The following is a 19,585-nucleotide window of genomic DNA, read 5'->3' as shown; positions in this document are numbered from 1 at the left end:
GGTCAGATTCAGAAAACACGTGATTTTTTTAATTCTTTGAATGATGATACAACAGTACAGTGACCTTCCATGAAAGTCGTCTACTCCACATTCTGATCGGAGTCGAGCTGAAGACATCCCTTGCAAAATCAGAAGTGAAATCAATTTGTCTCCTTTTATAGATATGGAACATGAAAGACACTGTAGGTACCATTTGCAGATGAAACAAAAACCCAGCTTTAGTGCTTCAAAATAGTTCTAAATGTCAGTAAGGGATAGAAACAACCAATGTAAAAGTGTGATTATCAGTATAATCAATGTAACGTACTAATGATATACACAATGTGAACATATAAGACGCTTAAATAAGTAGTACAATTTGTATTTACCATTTGCAGATGAAACAAAAACCCAGCATTTAGTTCTAATATGTCAGTAAAGGAGAGAAACAACCAAAATGAAAATGTTAATCAGTATAATCAATGTTAAGTATTGTTAAATGTACGAAACGTGAACAAGAAAGACACTTAAAAGGGTTTTATTTTCCATTGATTTGCAGATGAAATAAAAACCCAGCATTAGTGCTTCAAAATAGTTCAAATATATCAGTAAGGGATAGAAACGACCAATGTCAAAATGTTAATCAGTATGTGAACAATAGTTATAATAGAATTGTTTCTAGAATAAATTAATCGACTATAGTTATGCTTTACTGAACTTGAACTTTATTCTGTTTCATTTAAAATACATATCATTTGCACAATAACAAACTGAGGACAGGAAACGAGTATAAGAACATGCGTACAAATGAAACATGGAAATTACAAAAAACCAGAGTCTTGTCAAGGTAGTTCCCAACAGAAAGAATAAGAGGAAACAATATTGCTTTACGATCAAGACATGAGAAAAATAGTGATAGCTCCTTTATTCCAAGTTTTACTTTGAGCTCAAAATTTTATATAGGATGTTTTGTGATACAACTGACCCATAACACACATATGCATTAATGTGATGTCTCGAACATTTTTAAATCACTGCTCACAATGTATTAACACTTAATTCTCTAGAATTCTTAAGAATATAGTATCTTTAGATTATAATTTGGTGTGTTTTTTCAGTTTAGTATTATGAAAGATTATTGCGTAATATTTATTTTATTTGCGAATTGGTGGTAAAAATTGTGAGGAAATATTTTGTGCAATATATTTATCTTTTGAATGTGATTTCCTCAGTTTGGATGTTATGTATGATAGCTCAATGTGTCCTGTACATAGGTTGGAGATATAATGTGATTGCAATGCATTTTAGCCTCACAATTTTGCAAATTTTTACCATATAAACCATTCTAATAACAATAATGATAATAACAATTATGATAATAATAGTAATAATGATAATGATAGTGATAATAATAGTAATAATGATAATGATAATAATAGTGATAATAATAAAACACGTGTGTCGATGAAGAATATTAACAGGTGTAGTGAGACCAGTATATATACGCTATCAACTGTAGATTACCAGCGTGGTTGTAGTGGGTGATACAATCAACTGGACAGTGCCTAAGTATAAAGAATGGTGATGCAGGAGGATGATGGTGGAGGACGACATGATTACCTTTCAGATCGATATTTCCCGAGCAGTCTCGAGAGTAAACAGTTTAAAGGGATGGTACAGTATTGGTGGAGATGAGAATTGGGCTTTTAACTTTCTGCAAGATACCAAGAAAACACTTATAAGATAGTACAGAGCATACCATTTTAAAAGGAATTCAAAGTTTATTTGATGAAAATCGGGTTCGGAATAACCTAAACATCCAAAAACAAAGTAAAACAAAGCGATCGTAATAAAGTGTGAGTCCCACACTTTATTAGAATCGCTCTGTTTTGGATATATCAGCCATTTCAAATTCAATTTTCATCAAATAAACGTTGAATTCCTCATGGAATTCCTCATGGAATACATGATAAGAGATTTCTCATTATCTCACCAAAAATGTTAGAAACCTGAAATTCGGTCTCAACCAAAACCATACGATCACTTTTTTTACCTATATACACTGTAGCTCCACTGAAATGAATAGTCCCGCCGTGTTCAAGATGATGGAGTATACAGGCAAACATAACTATCAGCGAGAGCTTCGATGAACTCGATCATAGATCAAGGGAGTTACCAAACTTTGAAAGTTTCACACAATATATACTCAGTAATCTATATCCGCCCAGGTCATGAGTCTCTCTTGAAAACAACTTCTTGTGGTGTCCCCCAGGGTTCCCTACTTGGCCCATTATTATTTATTTTGTACATAAACGACCTCCAAAATTCTTCTCAGTATCTTTCTTTCATATGCTTTATTTGCTTTATTTCTTTCACATCGTAACTCTAACACGCTTATACATATGTTAAAAAATGAACTGAAACTTGTTCAGTCCTGGATCCACGCAAATAAGTTGTCATTAAATATTGATAAGACTCATTACATGCTGTTCAGCAATTCTCTGCAATCTGTTTCTGATTATGTTAAGATCAATGGTATCAATTTAAACCAGGTAGATAGTATTAAGTTTCTAGGACTTTACATTGATAGTGATCTATCCTGGAAAACCCATATTAAAGGGATAGTACAGTATTGGTGGAGATGAGAATTGGGCTTTTAACTTTTTGCGAGATACCAAGAAAACACTTATGATATAGTACAGAGCATTCCATTTTAAGAGGAATTCAAAGTTTATTTGATGAAAATCAGGTTTGGAATGACTGAAACATCAAAAAACAAGGCAAAACAAAGCGATCGTAATAAAGTGTGGGTCGCACACTTTATTAGAATCGCTCTTTTTTGGATATCTCAGCCATTTCAAAACCAATTTTCATCAAATAAACGTTGAATTCCTTATAGAATTACATTCTCTTTCATATTTCTTAAGCGGTTTCACATTATCTCACCAAAAAATGTTAGAAACCTGAAACTAGGTCTCAACCAAAACTGTACGATCCCTTTAACTATTTAAGTAAAATTTTGTCCAGAAACATAGGAATTTTGAATAAGCTGAAATATTTTTTCCCCATACATATATTACAAATTATAAACTCAACAATGATTTCCCCTTACCTCAACTATGGAATTCTTGCATGGGGTAATTCGTCCAGATTTTTGCTTGATTCGCTTTTCCTTCTGCAAAAACGCGCCATCAGAATTATCAATAACGCTGGATATCTATCTCATACAAATGAATTTTTTCACAAGAATAAAATTTTGAAATTGCCTGACTTGTTTGATTACAACCTAGGTATTTTCATGTATAAATACTCCACGAATGATCTTCCTGATGTTTTTCTTCACATGTTCAAAAGAAACTACTCAGTTCACAATTATCCCACCCGCCAACGGGACGCTTATCACCTTCCACGTACTCGAACAATTTTCGCGATGAAAACAATTATGTATGCGGGACCGAAATACTGGAACGATCTCCCCTCTGAACTCACAGGTTGTTTATCATTATCATCCTTTAAATGCAAATTAAGACAGTATTTATTGAATAATTACATTAATTCAGCTCACTGAAATCTGTTTTGTGCTGTACAGGACTATCCCGCTGTACCGTACTCCAGGGTTGTTGTTATGTTAAAACCAGCTATTTGTGCCCTCAAATTCTGTCACTGTGTCTATGACCTATTGTATTTTCTTCCTTCTCAAAAGACATTTGGGGCGAGGTAACAGCTAGTATTTTAATTCCTTCCGCACTGTAACTGGTTGTTGAATGTCTTCTTTTTTTTTTTTGGGGGGGGGGGGGATTTGCAGGTGCATGTGTTCCCTCCTTAATACACGCAATGTATAAATCTTTAATATTTTTTGACTGTATTATTGTTATCATATATTGAGTCATATTGTTATTATCGCCAGAACGACAATGGTTCATCCGCCTACAGCATGTGGCTTATCCGACCCCAAATCTGCATTAGAGAAAAATTTGCTATATAACTGTATAAATGTACTTTTTTTCTCTGTTTCTGTCATTGTTGTACCCGTTCTCCCCATCTTAATCTTTAACTCGATTTTAACTGGGATCTACGCTCAACAAGCTCGCTTTTAATTAGGTTCCTTCATATTTCTTTAGCATCCATTCACAGATTCAAAACGTCATAGATCGACCACTATATGTTTTATATATTTGCAATATTTTATGTATGTCTCCAGCTTGATATCATGTACTTCATTTAATTTTGTTATATTTGATGTAATTTTTCATCGAGAAATATGAAAATAAATCGAAAATATACAGAACAATGATATCTGTCAAACATAGGGAAAGTCCATCCAATCTTGCTTTGTTTGAATACAGACAAATCACATAAAGAGATCAGTGGGAATTTGGTTAAAATTGGACATGCACACACACCAACACACAAAAACTATGAACTGATAAAGTTTAGAAAGTAATTAAGACGATCTGTAAATTTGTGTAACGTAGGCATTGAGCGGCACTCTTTGTACCCAAAATTTCACTAACTGTAATTTCTCAAATATTTCAGCGCAAACAAATCCGAGGGCGCTGAGGGGGACATACAAAACCGTATTATTCTTGTCATAATATTGTACCAACAGTACTCCAAAGTTTTTTTTTTTCTCGTGAGAGAAATGAATATTTGTGACTTTTTGTGTATAATATATAAAATGGCGAGGTAGCTATACTCAACATCTATAAGTTACAAAGAGTTTCCAGTTTATCTTGCTCTCGACACTTTAAAAGTTCATACTTTTTTTTTTGATTGCCTATTCTCCCCCCCCCCCCATGTTCACAGATCTACTTTTATGACTGTTCTGTTTTAATGCAAAACATTATACATGTAATATCAGGATAGAGTGTCTCCACAAGCAACCTATTCGTTTTCACTCGAGTATATGTCTTTTTTTTAATCCATTTACAATCCAAGAAGAAATGGATTATACTCCTGACACTGTGCCGTTTTGTAGAGTTATGCTTCCTTCTTGGTGTTTTTTAGTTATATTGTCCGATGAAACTGCAGAATACAAGCTTGGCTTTTCAGCACCTCTCCTCCATTTCCTACAACTTTGATTTTAATTCATTTTCATCTGTGATGTGTAGTATTGTTAATTTCACGTATTTTTCTTCGTTACTTCATTGTAATGATATTGTGTTATTTTGTAAATGGAAATGTTTTGCATGGTTGGAAATGAAATAAATGAAATGAGGTAGTGATGACGAGAGAGAGAGAGAGAGAGGTTGCTGATTCAGTGAATGATTGATAAGGAATAATTCAGTATCAAGATATAGACATAAAAATCATATTTTTTGTTTGATTCTATGTTATTGCAGTTTTACTGAAATTGCTGGTTTGCTTGTTTTGGAGGTTCTCATACTTTTATAAGGACCGTGCTCTTCAACTATACTGTACCATCTACTCTTACTACTATACTACTACTACTACTACTACTACTACTACTGCTTACTGCTACTGCTGCCTCTACTAATTCTAGCATGCGCAGCAAAGTATAGGTGGTAACTTGATAGAACCAAAGACATTGACAGAACGTTATTTATTTATTTATTTATTTATTTATTATTTATCTATTTATTCTTTTTTTTTTGGGGGGGGGGGATGGGTCATCATCCCCCCACCCGGTCTTGGAGTTTTCGACATTTTTTTTTGAGCAAAAAAAAAAAAAAAAGTGTGTGTGTGTGCGTGTGTGTGTGTGTGTGTGTGTGTGTGTTTGTGTGTGAGGTGGCGCGCGGGGGGGGGGGGGGGGGTGATGCGATGGGAGTTGCAGGCCCATCCCGTTCTTGTAGGCCTTCTTGTAGGCCTATAGTAAGTTCCAAGCCATTTTTTCTCATATAACCCGAAGAAGAGGGACCAGAAATTTTGCAGGGTCTCGCGGCTATAGTATACATCCTGTATTATCTACCAGCATAACTTAACAGTATTTCGTTTCATTTATGGTCAGAATAAAACATTTATGGGAATAATTTTTCCCTGCGATGGAACCTAGTATATTTACACGTATGTTGAGAAGCAGGATAGCCTGCATTTATTTCTCATATCACAAACTGTCTCGCCTTGACTTTTCAATAAAGACATCATTTCCTGCACGGCATAAATGTATACCAACATTCTGCACAATGACTTGAACAGAGTCAACATGCAATGATTAACATCGGTTTTCATTCGGGGACGCATCGACACAAGGATATTCACTCAATTGCTTCTGAGAAGATCGCCAGAATGATTACTGCTCCAGGGAGGACTTAAAGGTAGGGGATCCCATTTGCATGCCTTAAATTACAGTTGTATAAATACAGTGGTATGTTGAAGAGAGTATCATTTTAGAAACTCCCATAAAGTATTGAAAGTGGAAGGTAACATTTAGTACATTTTTATTGACCGTTAGATTTTGAATTGAATTTTTTTCGGGGCTCACCGTAAATTCCAGTACATTGCTAGGCTAGCTTTGCAGACCCATGCACTGCATGTGTGTCCATCATGTATATTTTGTGAAGAAAGTTCATCAAAACTTACAAACATTTCTGTATACATTCTTGCCACACACTCTATATGTTATTACATCAGCTCTTATACTTTTAGATTTGTGTTTGTAGATAAAAAAATACAGAAGACTGCAACAAAAAGGCTTAAGTGTGGCTGACACACAGAACTACTGAGCAGTTGAGTTTTGTGCATTATTCAAATTGTAGATAACTGTTGACTTCCAAATTTCTCAGCAGTGGCCTAAACAAGTCCCCTGAGGTTCATATTGAATGTTTTGATACATTTTGGGAGGTCTGTAAAAGGTATCCCCTACATTGCAAAACCTGATACGGGGTGGCTAGTTTAGCGAGTTTAGTGGCCCTATAATTGGATGAAGAAACAAGAAAGAAATACTAGTGTTTATACTCAAGAAAACAATTAAGGAAAAATGGTTATGATCGCGTGTATGAATTATTCTCAGAGGCTCTTTAATTGAGATTCAGAGTTTAACTTTCACTACTCATTAATTTGAAAAGAGTCTTGGAATTGAAACCAGTGCAGCAATTATTTATGCAGTGTTTGCTTTTGTGGAAACAAGCGAATGAAGTAGGACAATTAACAAGTGATTTTGGAATATAGACCAGCACGCGTATGATACTTCATGTCTTTACAATTCTTTGATTATCATCATTATTATAGTGATCTATTCATCGCAGTAAAGACCAAGTGTTTGACTGGGCCCTATTAACATATGCAAATGCTTATTTAGATATATTTTTTAAGCGCAGTAAAACGTCTTGACATCAATACCAATTTAAATACAATTTATTTATGATAGAAGTAAAGTCAAAGACAGAGAAATTACACAGATGATTTATGAATCGTAAATTGCTTTGGAAGGCTTATAGCAATCATCACTAGTCTTGTTTCAGTGTACTCTTGTCATTTTCATGACCATTTAGTGTGATGTATAATCATCTGCAAAGGACTTTACAACGAGCACTGATGCAAGTTTTTAGAACCAGCATTGCAAAATTTATGACATTATGACCATGCCTTTCTCGGTTGCTGTCATTTCTCTAATCCTACAACCACAGTCAAACGACTCCACTTTCACAAGACAAAAAATATCAAGCATTTGCCGTCTACATGTCCCTCGTAAGTCACATGGGAAATTTTGAATTATTATAGAGAGCTGAATTGAGTGCTCCGCGAGAGAACAACATGCTCAACACTTAGAAGAGGTTGAACAGAAGAACAAACCTGCTGCACGTACCCAGAACAAAAAGAGAAGAGAGAATCAACAACGTTATTCACTTTTAATGTGGTCTTCTTGTGAAAGTATTTCCCAACCTATCTGCGAGCAATTTAAATTATTGGAGTTTTCGAGATCTCACATCCACGCATTAAGTAGGCCTATACGTACCATGCTCATGTCATCCTACACAGATATTTTACATGATCATTGCATGGGGTGTTCTGCTTAGCCGTTAGGAGTTAGTGTTTGGATAGAAGATTAAAAAATAGTTAGTGTATGAACAGCCAAATGCACGCAGAAAAATCATGTTTTCATGTAGGGCTACACTTTGCGGTGTTTATAATGCTCTAAATGTTAGCTTTGATTTTTCGCAAAATTATTTCATATGTCGTTCTATTCTACACAAAGTTATGCGAATGACACTGAAAGCATTATCTATTGCATCATCTAATTTGTATAATATCAGTGTGGCTATGAAATCCCTTATCGTTTTGTGCAAAGCTTATTCTAATACCAACTTCACAACATTCTTATTTCGTGCAAAATGTCTTCTTTATGTTTTACTGTCAGTGGCAGATCTACGGGAGCGGGGAACCCCTTTGGGCTCCTAATTTTTTGTTTTGCTTTTTTTCTGGGGAGGGGGGGGGAGGGGGAGTTGTAGGGAGTTTAATCCTCCTTGAGCTTTTCCATTTGTTTTTTGTTTTGTTTTGGTTTTTTTTTCTTGTCAACCAATTTTTCGAGGAAAGTGGCACCAAAAAATGTGAAGACCTTTTTTTTTTCTTTTTTTTGTTCTTTGCTTGTCATGACTCAGACTATACTGGAAAGAACACAGTGTCCCACAGTGTGTTCACAGTGTGGTCACATAGTCGACTATGACTATTGTGAAAACGGTCGAATTTAACAGTGCGGAGATGATTTCACACTGTGGTGTGGTTTTCACAGAGTGTTCACATGGTATTGTTCTCAGTGTGTAATGTATTTGTAATTGTACTAAGTATTTTTGGAAGAAATTCTTGAGTGGTCCACAATCTACAATCACTGCTTTTTAGTGAACCTCTCAGTTCTCTTTTTTTCCTCCTCAAAATATTTTTTTTTGTATATCGTTTATCCTTCGCACTTTGTAATACTGTACATATAAAATTATGCTTATGATGGATTTTCTGATTTACCTTGTGTATATATTTTGTTGGAAGAGAAAATAATGAGAATGTAATAAATGAACTATACATTGAATTGAAATCTAGATCAGCCCCTGACCCTGGATATGTGGATTTGTTCTCTTAGGGTATTTTCTACCCTATATGAGAGCAATATTCAAACTCATTTAAAACACATCGAATAATTGGAGTTTTCGGTTAATCGTGATGAGAATGTCCCTCGTATAGGAATGATTATACAACACCTCAGAATGATGTCGAATTGTGATTGGCCAAGAACATGTCACATGACATTCAATAGAAAATACCTATCAAACTCATTGAGAGTGACAGCCATACAATAGGCCCCTGGCATGGGCCTATAGCACGGCTCGAAGGTACTATAGCACGGTTTCGCGGGGGGCTACTAATGCATGGCCGCTCACAGAGTTCTGTGGCTCACACCCGTAGCAAAGCGCCAGCAAACTACATTGTACAGTGTACGTGCTGGCCGGCTGCGCTGCGCTGCCGGTAAGTCTCACAGACCAGGCGCGGCGGAGTACTGCAACGTTAACGTGTACGCGCAGTTACTTTACCTAGCTAGTTGCATGTATCGCGGCCTGTAACACCTAGCGGTACTGCTGTGTTTTTACTTTTGACTCTGATCTGCTACGTGGACCACAGTGATCCCAACATCAAGACTTCATTTCAAATTGAGAAACCGTAATTTGATTATTTTTCTGTGTTTTTATACAAAATCATTTTCGGAAATAGACAAAGTCTAGACCTACTACTAGATCTACCGACATCTCAGATCGACCTAACAGTCAGGCCTAACTCGATCTAACGTTAGCGTGGAATGGGTATAGACCCTGCGGAGTTCGTGATTCCTGTGACTGTGTGGTCGAATCATGACGAGTGTTTGAAAGCAGTACACAGGGTGGTTTACAATTCTCTGCCTAATTGTTACATTTATTTTTGGGCCTTCCTGAGTTGGCGGTCACTAATTTTGTATTGTGATTGTGGACAAGGTGTTGTATAAAACGAATAATTTATGATTTTGTTCGTGCATTGGGGCACGTAATACCGCACTCGGCGCGAGATTCGCCACTGGTCTATTCAACGCGGCGCTACGCGCCTTGTTGAATAGACCAGTGGCTCATCTCGCGCCTCGTGCGATATTCGTGCCCTATGCACTCACAACTCATAAATTATTCGTATACTTGATCAGGTGATGTGAGAGGAAGTTCCAAGAAGATGCATGAACAGAGGGATCGGAAAAGCAATGAATTTAAGTTCGAGGAAAATTTGACAATCCTTCCGCATAATGTTATATATATATATATTTCAAAGACTTGTTTGGATCCACATTCCACAATCTAAGTGAGAATCAATAGCAATACACGATGACAGAATAACAATATTGTACAAGCTAGGACATCAAGAAAACGTGAAGAGAGTCTATTCACCTTATGAGTGAAGTGGGCAAATATTCTCTGTGCCGACTGGAGTGAGCAAGGTGATGCTTTTTCGACGCCTTGGAAACTTTAATTAGACCTGCCACAAGCGACTCTAGATAGTAACTTAAGGATATTGGATAGGATGGGTTTAACATTTTACAGTAGTTATAAAGATCAGTTAAACACATTAAGAGCCCAGAAGGAAACGCGGACATGACATTTGTAATGATTGATTTCTGTCATAATCGCTGCGATCTAATCTTCCACCTCTTCAATGTCTGTTCAGCATGATTTATGGTGGAGTCTTCTACAAGAATTAATGCCAGATCTTTGGGGGAAATTGAGGTGGGAGGACTTCTCGCGATCGGTGTTTCCGAACGTTTAGAAATGAGTTACAGGTATCGCTTTCACAACTAAATTCCCCGCTCACTTCGAGAAGTAATAGGATACACTGTGATGATGATAGAGAGGAACCTCTGTATTAACTTCTACAAACACATATCCACTGTTTTCTACTATGAGGTAGAATGAATTGAAAACAAAACAAAAGCAAAAATATGGTACATCAGACGTTGTATGCCCGGCTGTGTTCTGTTTTGCTTTGTTTTAGTTTTATTCGACATCTCAAAGAAGCTGTCTTTCGCGCTTATTCTGCGTTCACTGTCACAATTTCATTAGCCATGTGTAGCGATAGGGAATAATGGGTCTGTATATAGTACAATGGGTACTCTTTACGGATGCACGTCACGAGACCGACACCCACTAGCCATACAACCCACGAGTCATAGAGCTCACGAGTCATACAGCCCCATACAGCTCACTAGTCATACAGCCCATGAGTTCGGCACTAAGCTAACAAGGCTCTCGAAACCGACAGATTAAACCCCGTGTTGTATCTGTCGAACTCGTGGGCTGTTTTTACCTAGTGTCGAACTCATGGGCTGTATGACTCATGGACCTCTTTCCAATGTCGAACTCGTGGGCTGCATGACTCCTGGGTGTCGGTCGTGTGGGATTACCCCCTCTTTACGTTCAGCCGAGAGGCAGAAGCTGGAGAGAGAAAGCAGAGCACAAAATGTCAGTCTACCGAGTCGACTGTGCTCTTTTCGAGAACGAAATAGTAGGGAGTCGTTGACGAGTGGACATCGGCTCCATCGTCACTATCACCCATGACATCCTGATCTGATCTTCTTAATGTTCTGCGCGTGTCTCCTGAAGGCGTTGAGCTGGTCGTCATGAACGCTGCCCCATCTGCAGCCGGACTGTCCCGCCCTGACAGGTCGTCTCCGATGGTATCTCTTTCTGATGAGATTATAGCTATATCATCAGCTGTCTCATATATGTGATAATCCGAACCGCTACATGACGTTGCCCGATTAATGTCATTAATTTTTGAATCTCCGCTGAAAGGATGGACATCAGTTATATCGCAATAATGGTTGATATCTGGGTCAGAAGAATATGCAGCTCCATTGGTTGGATGTAATCTGGATTCATCAAGCTCCGCTGTGACTGAGTGCAGATTTGCGTTGGGAATGGATGGAGAAGAAGCTGCGTCCTGTCGCAAAGATCCGTCGGCTCGTATCGTAGACATCGGAAGCACGCTTGGAAACTTTTCCTTTCTCTTATCCATGCGTTGGATGCAATCATTATCGGAAGAAGCTTGCGCAGCCGAGAGATCTGGCAAAGACGTCCATCTCAGATCTGGCTGGTTCGACCGCCTGAAAATTGCTTCGGGACTCGTTAAAGACATTTCGCGTGCAGCTGTGAAATCGGAAAGATTTGGCAAACACGTCGTAGAGACATTGCTATTACCGACACTCCTAAGTTCTGATGGCAGGAATAACTTCGGTTGGAACGCCCGCTGATCAGTTTGATGTTGCATGCTGACTCGTCGGAGTGACGGTGGTACATGCGAGACCTCTTGAAGATACTGCAGTGCCCCTAGCCTAGGCGACGCCGATGTCGACGCCGGCACTGACGGAGCCGTAAAAGCAGGGGAGTCTGCTGTTGCCTGCTGCATGATGACGGACCTTATGCTTGTATACTCATTGTTTGTCTTCACACTTTTTGACCTACGAGCAAGCCTCATACTCGTCTCTCCTCTTCTGCGCACAAGATGGCAGATAATTGTTGCAATTGCAACAATTGTCACCGTTACAGCCACAATTATGATACAATAGTAGATTAAGTCCAATGGATGTTGCCTGTCGCTTCGATCATGATCCGTCGAAAGTGTTCTTGAAGACGTGTAAGTGGTGTGAAGTGTAAGGGATATTGTTGGTGAGGAGGGTGTTGACTGGATACTTTGCTGCAAACGCTCACGTAATTCATTCGCAAAGCTTTCGCATTTGGTTGCTTTTACATTTTCACACGTAAGCAACCACGGAGCCACGGATGAACAGCGGCAATAGTCAGGATACGTAATGACAGATGACTGATCAGACACAGAGCAAAAGTCAAGGATGAGAGAAACAAAAGCCTTCATTGTGGGTAGTAGAAAGGAAAAACAGGACTGAGGTTGACCAGGTGTAACAGATTTTTTCTCACATCCAAACATGAAAAAGGATGCTCTTGTATCATTTGCTACTGTTAAATCCATCTCACAAGTTGGAGTATTCACAACATATTCAACGCCTGCACCAGTCAGATTGATATTATTTGACACCCAGTTACCTCCAAAACATTCTCCTAGACGAACGACTCCGAGCTCTTGATGGAAATACATCCACTTTATCATTGGCTCCTCCTGCAAAACAGGATTCGTCTCGCGTGTCTCATTCGATGCAGAACAGACAAGAGTCGCCATCGATACTCCGTGTAACTCATCGCCACTCTGAGCCGAAACAACAAGATTGCAAAACATTTGTTCGTAAGACAATAGAAACAGGATGATGTCCATCGCAATACCCATGGCGGAAGTTTTTGCACTGAGGCGATAATATAGTACCATGGACATCAAGATCACGGGGTGATGTTAGTAGTGTTGGTCGTTTGCATAAGAAGTCTTTGAAATCCAAAAGCGTGGAGAACCCTGGTTTGATTTGAACCTCACAATTTTATGCGTCCCCGTGAAGGTTCGCCGCGTTTGCCAGTCAGCATCGAGCGTTTCACGATACCTCCGGACTGAGTGCAGGCTGGTGAAGATTGAAACTCAGTATCGGCGAGCACGCCACCAACGTCAGTTTTGCGCTCGTAAATAACGACGAGTAATATTACTGTATTAAGTGTTGAATTACATTCTTTTACTTTCAAGTTGTGAATGACTATTGTTTTTTGACAATGGCAGGTTTAGTAGGTTTCAGTATGTTATTCATTTCAACCTCCTCAAACACAATAGAAATCTCAATGAAAGCCTTGGCAGGTGGCGTGGTAGAAAAACAAAACAAAACAAAACAAAGACGATGTTTATGAGAACTCGACGTACCCAAAATATAATCGTTTATACTGGACCCAGATTAGGAACAGCTGAGATAACAGTACCAAGAAATCTTCTAAATTCATCACAAATTTATTCCAACTTTTTGAATGCAGCACTAACTGATAACTTAACTGTTTATAATAACCTCCCAGGCTCCCACCTCTCACTTGTCTCTTGGTTTTTTGTCATTACTTTAGTTTTGTACACACGGCTCAATGAGTAGTGTCTGTGCTGTAACATTTGTGTTTGTATATTCTGTACATATATAGATACTTTTAGATACTTTGAAATATGTCATATGTATTTTTTTTTTTTTTGGGGGGGGGGAGGTGTATTTATCTGCAATATAAATATCATACCTATAGATATGTTTGCCTTCAAAAAAGGGTCTATTTATCTGCAATATAAATATCATACCTGTCTGCCTGTAGATATATTTGTCTTAAAATGTTCTAAGTGTAAATAGATAAATTTGGATATACATCACGTTTGCGGAATTTTGTTTTTCGAATGATTTACGCTTTACAAGCTCCGCTTCTCATTTGGAGATCACGCTTTTTTGTCGATTGATTTCATCATCCTAACCACTGACAGCGAATTATGCATTGCTTATATTAATTCGTTATATTGATCTGCATTGCGTACAGATTGTTAACATTGTACGATGTATTGAGGCATATACTTTGTATTTGTATTACCTTTCTGTTGGATGGATGAAGAAAAGCTCCATTGAATTGAATTGAATATTTAAGAAAAATAAGATTGACGCTGAAATAAAAGAACCTCAATTAGGCCCTATGCGTTCTAAGGTCTCATTTCAAACTGAAACGTTTATTACTATTCCCCGTGATCAGATTGGCGTTGAGCGCTGACTCTTTGGAGGATGTAATGGATGTTGTATATAGATCAGTATTGATTATGTTCACAACAGAGAGGGGGGGGGGGGGGGGGGAGGTGATTGATATATTGCAGTCTCCATGGTGGAAGTTAGCGCACGGTGGCGATAGAACCATGAGGATTGAAATCACGGGATGATGGCTCGAGCAGTCTTTGAACATCAAGAGCATGAGGGACATTTGGTTTCAACCTCACAATGGATTTTATTTACTCATCGCCATTGATTTCCACGGCATGGTAAGCCAGAATCAGTATCTATACCAGAAACTGACGGCGCCAGTGTTAAAGATTGCAAAATTCAGATTGATGAGTACGCCCCCAACGTTATCATTTTGCCACTGTATTGATGATCAGCTGTTTTGCTGTACAGACTATTTTCTGTGAGCAGTGGTGATCTGCAGGCCTACACCTGTTTGATATTATAGGTGCACCTACTTTGATGTTGTGACGTTTTTCTGATGAAGGGAGTTTTGAGAGGTTGGTTGCGCTCGTGTTTTAGTCGACATTCCTTTGCATTGCAAACTAAAATTATCATTATTGATATGCTTCATGCGCTAACTTGTTAAATTCATTCAACAAATGAAGTAAACGATAGACTGTTACTGAAGAAAAAACAACACACGTTTCGTTGCTAACAGGTATTAGAAAATGAAAAGATTTAGGGACATTTTTTGACACTTTGTTCGTGTTTTTTTTTCCAGCTTGGAATGGTCATTAAGGAGAATGGACGTTTTAATCTGTTAAGAGTAATGTATAGAAGAAATACAGAGAAAAAAAATAATAATGCAGTGATGTTTTACGTAAACGTCTGATCCTATAGACACAGAATGAGACATGGTATTAAACTTTAATGCTTTACTATCTGGCGAAAGAATTAATATCGTCATCTCAGGAGCACGCTACTATCACGGAATAGGGAGATGATACCTTATTAGTTGTTGTTATTTTAAAGAAAGAAGAGAAAGAGAGAAAAATTGGGGACCTTGACAACAAATAATTTGCCTCGGACAATACTAACATAAAACAAGCATAATAAATCTTAGAAGAATTAAGCATGAATATTAAATATACCATGAAGTCTCCACAAGGGAGCTCATATAAGAAAATACCTACTATTGAATATTAGTTATTATTGAATAATGATAATGATATTATTTATTATCATAATTGTTATATTATTATTATTTTTATTATATGATTAATAATAATAATAATAATGATAATAATAATATCTTATTTCTGTTAAAGTCTTCTTGATTGCGTGGTTTGAAAATAGATAATACCATAAGAATTATCTTTTGCATTTTTTTGATACGAAGAACGATAACTCCCCGCGCTTCCCCCCTCCCCCCAAAAACAAAAAAACAAAAAACAAAAAACAAAAACAGGAAAAGATAAAGATATGGAATTCATTAGAAGAAAAAATTCGATTGCATTTCTTATGCAGGCTTATAAACAAGTTGCAGGGAGAATTCTTCTATTGCTTTGTTTTCATCGTGTTAAACTGCAATGAATTCAATTTCCAAATCTCATAATCATGCGATACTATTAAAGTAACTGTTAGCACGTTCTGCTCCGAGTGGCTAAACCTACAAAATAAATTCTAAATTCTACAAAAATTAATAAATTCTACAAAATAACTCACCGGGTCGATTTTCCCTTAAATAGAGTTTGTAGGCGGAATATAGGGGAATCAACGTCTTGAAACTGGACAATTAGTGACAGACCTAAATGAACCTGAGGATAAATATCGCCCTCTATTGATGGATATCATGCAGGTAAGGCAGACTCACACTGTAAATCAGCTGGGTTATCTAACCACATTTTGATTTCTCTTCCTCGTTGGCATAAATAATTCTGGACGGGATGACCGTGGGAAAGACAATGGAGCTTGGTTGCCTAATAGATAATGAAAGCAACAATGAATAAGCGTAAAACAAAGAAGAATGGCTTGCCATTATGGTTTTATGCTCCTACGATAGAAACCCCCCGCCGTGACTTCCCTTTGAAATTCCCATGGCGTCACGCTAATAGCAGGTAAGCTGAGAGAGCTTTTCCGGGTGGGCTATACTTTAGAGTTTGGCAAAACAGCGGTAGGCTCTCTAAAAACAAGACCTAATTATCAAACATGAATCTTTATTAACAGGAAAGGAAAAGAAAGGCTTCCCAATATAAATCCCACATGTTTTCGTTTTCATTTTCATTCCTAGCAAAGAGCAGAGAACGTACAAGCCTTAAACCACTTGACAACCGAATGAGATATTAGAAAATGTCTCTGCTTTCTGGTATTCATTCGATACTAAAGCTAAGAGGATATAGTTTGTGTGGGTGTAACAAGAAAGATCAGGTTGAGAAAATGCAACTGTGGTGAAAGATAACACTCACAGGCCTATACATGCAAAGTATGGGAGAAAAGACGCAGTAACTCCTCGTGTGTGTGAAGCAGAACCATCAAAGCAACACATGGAGTAAAGGCCATAATGGAGAACATTAATGAAGAATTGAAATGGAATAGGCTTTTTTTTAGGGGGGGGGGGGGGGAGGAGGAATGAAAAGCACCTGCATGAATGTACTAAGTACAATGCAGCGCACCCCTTATGTTTAAATAACATTTAATTGAAATCTGTACATTTCCTTCTTCTTTTTTTCAAGAGTGTCCTTTTTTCCTGGATTTCGGCAGTTCTCCCGACTCAACTTGTATAAGAAAAGCAAGAATAACGCACAGCATACATAGAAGAGAAAAGGAAAGAAAGAAATAGAGAGAGAGAGAGGGAGAGAGAGAGAGAAAGAGAGATAGAGAGAGGGGGGGGGGGGGAGGGAGGGAGAGAAAGCAACGTCATTCATCTTCTACTCTGTGTACGTCCCTCTCTGCCTCTGTCTTTCGAATTCGACGCACCTGCCCCCATCCTTCGAAATCATTGTCTTCAATTTCCAGTTTTGTCACACTACATCACTCTATATCTCCTTGTTTCTCTCTTTGCTCCTCTCTCCCTCCCTCTCCCGCTCTTTCTGTCACACACACACACACACACACACACACATAGAGAGTGCCTCTTAACTATTCGAATATTCGTATAATCAGTGTAGTATAAAGTAAGTTTAAGAACAACAACAAAGAAACTGATGAAAGAGTCACAGAAATATGAACAGAAGAGAAAAAATATCAAGAGTTAAAGGGATGGTACCGTTTCGGGTGGGATGAAACTTTTCTATAACAATTTTGTTGAGATAATGAGATACCTTTCACAAACTTTGAAAACAACAACAACCATATAATTCGAAGAGGAATTCAAAGTGTATTTGATAAAACAGGGCCGGCGCAGCCGTGGGGGCCGTGGGGGCTCGGGCCCCCACACTTTTTGTGCACCATACAAAGGAATACATAAGGTGTCATCACTTTGTTAGCTCATGAAACCCGGAAGTGGGCCCCCACACTTTTGAAAACACTGCGCCGTTCCTGTAAAAAAACGGTTTTGAAATAGCTGACGCATCCAAAACAAAACAATCCTAATAAAAGGTGGGACCCACCCTTTATTAGGAACGCCTTGTTTTTACTTTGTTTTTTTTATATCTCGGCCGTTTCAAATCCAATTTTCGTTAAATAAACTTTGAATTCCTCTCAAAATTGTATGCTCTTTGACATTTCATAACATAGTTTCTAAGTATCTTGCAAAAGTTAAAGGCTGAATCCTCGATATCCCTTTAATTTCCATCTATTTGTATAAAACTTCGAAGAAATGGCTGTGCATTTTTTTACAAGGCAAATGTATCCAAACAAGATCCTGTCTCTCTTTTTTCTTTTTGGAAACACATGAAATGCATGCATACAGAAGGTTCTACTATAGAAAATGTCTACAATACCGCCATTAAACGACAGGTTAATTTCTTTCTCGGAGAATGCACAAAATATAAAAAGAAAGTGAATAGGTTAAACTGTCTATAATATACTGAATTGCGGCATCTCCTGGCCTCGACTCATGCTGTTGGATCCTGTGTTGGTTTCACTCAACTGACTTCCAGCTAAATGGGTGGTACAAACTAAAGACTTTTGAAGTATATTGATATTAATATACATGCAGTCGCCATGTTTACGGATTTATCGAAGGCTTTCGATACTTTGTCACACTCAATATTGTTATCAAAGTTACTTTATTATGACATTAGAGGTATATCGTATCTGTGGTTTAAAAGTTACTTGTGTAGCCAGAAACAGTTTTCTGTGTATCAAGGGCATTCATCGAATCCCCAAATTATTTCATCAGGTGTAGGGTACCCCAAGGTTCGATCCTGGGGCCCGATTATTATTTTTGATTTACATAAATGACCTGGTTAATTGTTCACAATTTTTTGAGTTTGTCTTGTTCGCTGATGATACGACTTTAATTGCCTCCCATCAAAATTTTGAGACTTTGGTCAGTAGGATCAATTTTGATTTGGATGAAGTATATAATTGGCTTGTTTGTAATGAATTATCTTCGAATATTTTGAAAACAAAATTTTCTATCTACAGAAACAGACAACATAGGGGATCTTGTTATGATAATGCCAAACTTTATATTAACAATATTTTGATAGAGCAATGCTCTGTTGTCACATACCTTGGGGTACAACTTGATGACTGCTTGACGTGGGATTCTCATATAAATTTTGTCTGTGGTAAAGTATCCGGATTGTTGGAGTTATGAATAATATGAAAAGTATATTGCCTTGTAATGTCCTCTTGTTATAACGCATTCATTCTACCCCATATAATGTATTATAATGTGTTATGGGCTTCGTTACATCCCTTTAAAGTGTCAAGAGTGCTACGACTCCAGAAGAAAGCACTACGTGTTTGTGCGAACACTCATTATTTTGCTCCGTCAAAACCATTGTTCCACCGATTTCACACATTGAATGTCCATGACTGCAATGTCTTGCAAGTTGCCTCTTTAATGCATAGGTA

This window comes from Diadema antillarum, unplaced genomic scaffold (genome assembly GCF_040938485.1).
Source record: "Diadema antillarum isolate AM-2024a unplaced genomic scaffold, OU_Dant_1.0 scf00000097, whole genome shotgun sequence".
Taxonomy (NCBI): Eukaryota; Metazoa; Echinodermata; class Echinoidea; order Diadematoida; family Diadematidae; genus Diadema; species Diadema antillarum.
The sequence above is the reverse complement of the archived record's forward strand: the minus strand, read 5'-3'. Positions refer to the sequence as shown.